Below are 6,000 nucleotides of genomic sequence, written 5' to 3'. Positions count from 1 at the left end.
CCCAACCAGCATACCCCCAACCAGCACACCCTCAACCAGCATACCCCCAACCAGCATACCCCCCAACCAGCACACCCCCAACCAGCACACACACCCCAACCAGCACCCCCCCAACCAGCACACCCCCCAACCACCACACCCCCAACCAGCACACCCCCAACCAGCACACCCCCCAACCAGCACACCCCCAACCAGCACACCCCCCAACCACCACACCCCCAACCAGCACACCCCCAACCACCACACCCCCAACCAGCACACCCCCAACCAGCACACCCCCAACCAGCATACCCCCAACCAGCACACCCCCAACCAGCATACCCCCAACCAGCACACCCCCAACCAGCACACCCCCAACCAGCACACCCCCCAACCAGCACACCCCCCAACCAGCACACCCCCAACCAGCACACCCCCAACCAGCACACACACCCCAACCAGCACACCCCCAACCAGCACACCCCCAACCAGCACACCCCCAACCAGCACACCCCCCAACCAGCACACACCCCAACCAGCACACCCCTAAGCACGACTCTCAGCTGGGCTGCCTCCTGCCTTGTTCAGCCACCAGGGTGACACCCCCACCCCTCACCAACTGCTCCCAGATCGTCCGGTCTCCTGCACCTGGGACACCCCATGCACGCCTGGCTCCCAGGGGGACTTGGGACCAGTGCAGTCCAGACAGGTACACAGTCCCGGGTGCACTGGAGCTGGGGCCGGGAGCGGTGGCAGTGACGGGGACAAAGGCAAACCGGGGGAGGCTCTCAGGACAGGAAAGCTGCAGTGAGGGGCCCTGATGTGGGGTCCAGCCCCTCCCCCGGGGAAGACAGGGCATCTTCATAGGGAGGTGCCCTCCATCCAGCTGTGGCCATCAGCCAGCCGCCACCCGGAACACCTGTGACAGGTGCCCTGCGAGCGCAGAGCGGGGACTGGGGTCAACGTCTGGCTCCCGCCTCCGGGTGTGCCGTGGACTTGGGCATGCTCACCGGGCGCAGCTGCTTTCCCTGCAGCCGAGCACCCCGCCTGTCCGGCGCCGGGACCGCGTCCGGAGGGGGAGGAAAGAACAAGTGTGATGCTATCGGCACGAGTGGATCGCGGACCTGCGAGTCCTCGTGCTGGCCCGTCATCGCCAGGGCCAAAGCACGCAGCCATGCTTGGACCACACTGGGTGTTTCTCTTCCCAAGGGGCGGATCCCTTTGTTAGACCTTCCTGGTGCCTAACGCAGTGCTGATGCGTGGACAAAGAGGAAGGGAGGGAGAGAGGGAGGAAAACAGCGTTCTGAGTTTCCAGGAACCTAGAACTCCTCGCTAGGGCCCGAGTGTGTATGCCCTCCTCAAACCCCTGTGTTGAAACCTCGGCCCTGGCAGCACAATTCACTACTGCAAGGATGTGGAAACATGGCGGGCGCGGTGGCTCACACCTGTCATCCTAGCATTCTGGGAGGCCAAGGTGGGAGGATGGCTCGAGGTCAGGAGTTCGAAACCAGCCTGAACGAGACCCCGTCTCTACTAAAAATAGAAAGAAATTAATTGACCAACTAAAATATATATATATATATATACAAAAAATTAGCCGGGCACGGTGGTGCATGCCTGTAGTCCCAGCTACTCGGGAGGCTCAGGCAGGAGGATCGCTTAAGCCCAGGAGATTGAGGTTGCTGTGAGCTAGGCTGACGCCATGGCATTCACTCTAGCCTGGGCAAAAAAAAGGATTTGGAAACAACCCAGTGTCCGTCAATTCATGAGTGGATTATTAAAATTTGGTATATGTATGCAATGGACTATTACTCAAGTATAAGAAACGACAGTGATCTAGCACCTCTTATATATATATATTTTTGTTGTTGTTGTTGTTGCTGAGACATAGTCTCACTCTGTTGCCCAGGCTAGAGTGAGTGCTTCACCCCTGGGTCCCCGGAAAGGAACCGGCCCTGCCGACACTTGATGTTAGCCCCCTAAGGCTCATGTCGGACTTCTCACCTCCAGAACCGGAGCAGATAAATTTGTGGAGTGTTTTTTCCCAATTGTTATTTTCAGTTTACTTTTTAAAATTCATTATTTTTTTAAACTGCCAATAAAAATTGCATATATTTGTGGTATATGGCATGATACTTTGTTCCACAATGTACACATGGCTAAACTGAGCTCATGGACATGGGCGTTACCTCACATCCTCATCATTTTTATGTGGTGAGAACACTTAACATCTACTCTCTTAGCCATTTTCAAAAATACAACACATTGTTACTAACTGTAGTGACCATGATGTATAATAGATTTCTTGAACTTACTCCTCCTATCTAACTGAAATTTGGTATCCTTTGACCAATATCTCCACAACCTCCTACCCACCACCTCCAGCCCTGGCCACCACCATCCTACTCTGCTTCTGTGAGTCCAATTTTTCAGATTCTACATATAAATAAACGTGTTATTTGTGTTCTGTGCCTGGCTTATTTCAGTTAACATATGTCCTCTAGGTTCATCCATGTTGCCACAAATGACAGGATGTCCTTCTTTTTTAAGGCTGACTAGCATCGGTGGTGTGTATGCCACGTTTCTTCATCCATTCACCCGTGGATGGACACTTCGGTTGATTCCGTCTCTCGGCTACTGTGAGTGCAATGAACACACGAGTGCCGCTATCTCTCCAACATACTGATGTCATTTCCTCTGGGCATACACACAGTCGTGGGATTGCTGGATCAGATGACAGTTCCACTTGTAATTTTTGAGACCCCTCCGTACTGTATTCTACAATGCCCGCGCTAATTTACGTTCCCACCAAGAGCACACGAAGGTTCCCTTTCCTCCACATCTTCTCCGATGCTTTATCTTCCATCTTTTTGATAATAGCCATTCTAACAGGCATGAGGTAATATCTCCTTGTGGTTTTCTTTGCATTTCTCTGATGATTAGTGGTGTTGAGCATCTTTTCATATACCCCTTGGCCATTATTAGTGTGTCTCCTTTTGAGAAATGTCTATTCAGGTCCTTTGCCCATTTTTAATCAGGTTATTTGCTTTCTTGCTAATTGAGTTGTTTGAGTTCCCTACATATTTCGGATATTAAACTGTCATCAAATGATGGCTCGCAAATATTTTCTCCCATTCCATAGGTCTCTTCACTGTGTTTATTGCTTCCTTTCTTGTGCAGAAGATTTTAGTTTGATGTAATGCCATTTGTCTATTCTCACTTTTGTTTTCTGTGCTTTTGACATCATATCTAAAAAAAAACCATTGCCCAGACCAATGTCATGGAGCTTTTCCCCTATGTTTCCTTCAAGGCCCTTGCTGCTCCAAAGCAGGACCCGCGGTAACGGTCGAGTGCCTGATACTATGCACTGTCATCCCCATGGTGGAAATAAAGGGAGACCACCCAGATGTGTTCAGAGCTGGTGACAGCAGGGGCTCAGCCCCCTTCACTTGCATTTGGCAGGGACCCAAAGGCAGGCGGGGGAGGAGGAAAGCTTTGAAAGCCTCCAGGTGTGCCCTGAAGGAGGCTGTGGGCCCAAGGAAGCTGGGGCGGGTTCTCTGGAAGGGCGGCATCCTGTGGGATTGGCCAAGGGGAGCATATGTCCCTTTCTCTGGTTGGCCCTAAATTAGAGGCAGAAACAAAATCAGAAAAGCTGGCGCTGGCAGTCATCAGCCAACTCCTGGCCACTCTGGGCCAACCGCTGCGGAAGTTGTAAGCCGGAGTTCCCTTGTCACGGATGGTCTGACCACTGTCTGCGTAGGTTAGGAAACATCTTCTTCTCTACCCTCTTAGGTTCGGTTACTGGGGCCTGCAGATTAAGCTGACAAGAGACAGACAAACAAGAGAAAAGGATTTCTTTCACACGCACACAGGAGCCGACAACAGAAGTAGCTGGCTTGTTAAGTGGCTACGGGTTAATGCTGACATAACTACTTAGCAGACAAAGGAGACTAGGGGAGAATGGCTTTTATGGGAAAACAAGTAGATGTCTTTAGGAAAGAAAATGGGTTTTTAGAAGAGTCGGGCAACGAGCAGCTTTGTAGTAGTGCTCGTCTGTGCAGGCGTGGGTGGTCTTCCCAGCCTCTTCAAGGCCATAGAACGGGCCCAGAGAGGGGGTTTATAGTAGCCCCGTTTTCCAGAAGTTGCTGTTTTTAATCGGCTACTGGAAGGTCCAAGAAGGTTTTTTCTGCGTCTGTGGAATCTCAGATGTCTTCAGCTTATAGTAATCTGTATGCCAACTCTGAGTGGGGACATCTGCTTACAAATCGTCCCCCAGCACTTTCAGGGAGGTGGGACGCCTGCCCAGGCTGCCAGAGTGCAGGCAGAGCCGCCGCCCCCAGGGCCAGTCCGGCCGGTGGAGCGGATGGTGGAGGTACTTCAGCTCCGTCTTGCATTAACCCCAGTTCCCGGAATGCCTCTAAGATTTCCACTTTTACCGTAAATCCTGCCCTCTGGCCAGAACAACCTTGCTGTTATCCTAAACACATACTTACCGCGAATCCCGCCCTTAGGCAAATTCTTGTCTCTCCCTGAGGGGTGGACTTCGATGGCCCTGCGGCTGTTCTTGCCCAGGTAGTCAGATAAGCTCTCGGTCTGGGAACAAACAGTGCTGGGATCTGCCATCTGGAATCTCGGCCGCCCAAGGCATGGCTTCTGTTCCTAAGTCCCCATTAAACGTTTCTTTCCGAGAAACTGGGTTTGCCAGCCGCCTTCTTTGGCTTCCCGGCTTTCCTCCGCCTTTAGGGGTAGGTTTGCACGGACCCGCTCACCGCAGAACACAGCAGGTCCTCCCACTCACGCAGGGTACTGGACTGTGTAGACAAGACTTCACAGAAGGACAGACGTCCCTACCCATCCGTCCACCCACCCGCCCGTGCGGCAGTGACTTAGAGTCACGCCGATGCTTGCGGTAGAATCCAGCAGGACTCGGTCCCTCATTCTCACACTCTTTTCTAGGGGAAACAGAGTCACGAAGGTTACTGATGTCACGACACGTGAAAATCTACAATGACTTCTTTTGTGAGACGTGGCCAGCCACCCGCACCCTAGAACAGAATGTTGTCAGCCCGTTCATGCAAGGGCCATAAACACGCTGGCAAGCGGGCGAGATGTATTTTCCAATCTGTGTGCCTGCAGAACCTATTACCTTTATAACGAGGGTGGAAGATCTTTAAAATCCTCCGGTATTTCCTTATGTTCTAAAACGTGAGCCCACTTGGTACCGGACCTAACCGACTCCCCCCCGCTGCCCCTCGGCAGCTGCCCTCCCCGAAGGCTGGGCCCAGCCCGGAGCACCGGTTTCTCAAACCTCCAGTCCTCGCGCACCTGGAACTCTGTCTGGAACGATCCTGCCCCTGCCTTTGCCCCTGTCTCTACTCCGCAACTGCCCCTGGCCATGGTTTCTATAAACACGAAAACACAGCAGAACCGTCCACAGGCCATGCTGCACAATAAAGCAGGACACAATAACATGCACGTTCCTGCAAGCGTGAGCGCTCAGGCGTGCTAACGGCAGTCAGACGGGTGCCTCAGTTTGAGCAGACAAACCGTATTTTGGGGTCAAAAAGGGAAACGGGCCTGCTGCGGTGGCTCAGCCTGCGGTCCCAGCACTTCGGGGAGGCTGAGGCAGGAGGACCGCTTGAGCCCTGGAGTTGGAGGCTGCAGTGAGTTGTGATGGGGTGACTGCATTCCAGAAAGGCAAATGTGTTTTAGAAACCCATTCTTGTGTCTTCATAACTCCTCACCTGAAAAGATCTTAATCTTCCCATTTTACTTGCCATTTTCCCTTCGGGAACAGTCTGAGATCGCGGTGTATTTGTGTCCTCCAAATGCGCACATGCTCTGACGATGACACTGCTGCACACGCGTGCGCGGGGTGGCCAGCGGTGCCTCCCGACCCGGGCCCCGGGCTGCCCTGGGAGCCCGCGCGAGCGGACCGCGGGCCGTTCTCAGCTCCGGGCACGTTGCTCATCCTACACTTCCTGGTGAGGGGCACACTTGTTCCGGGACACCGGTTCACTT

This window comes from Microcebus murinus, chromosome 1, assembly GCF_040939455.1.
Source record: "Microcebus murinus isolate Inina chromosome 1, M.murinus_Inina_mat1.0, whole genome shotgun sequence".
Lineage (NCBI taxonomy): Eukaryota > Metazoa > Chordata > Mammalia > Primates > Cheirogaleidae > Microcebus > Microcebus murinus.
This window is presented reverse-complemented; position numbering follows the sequence as displayed.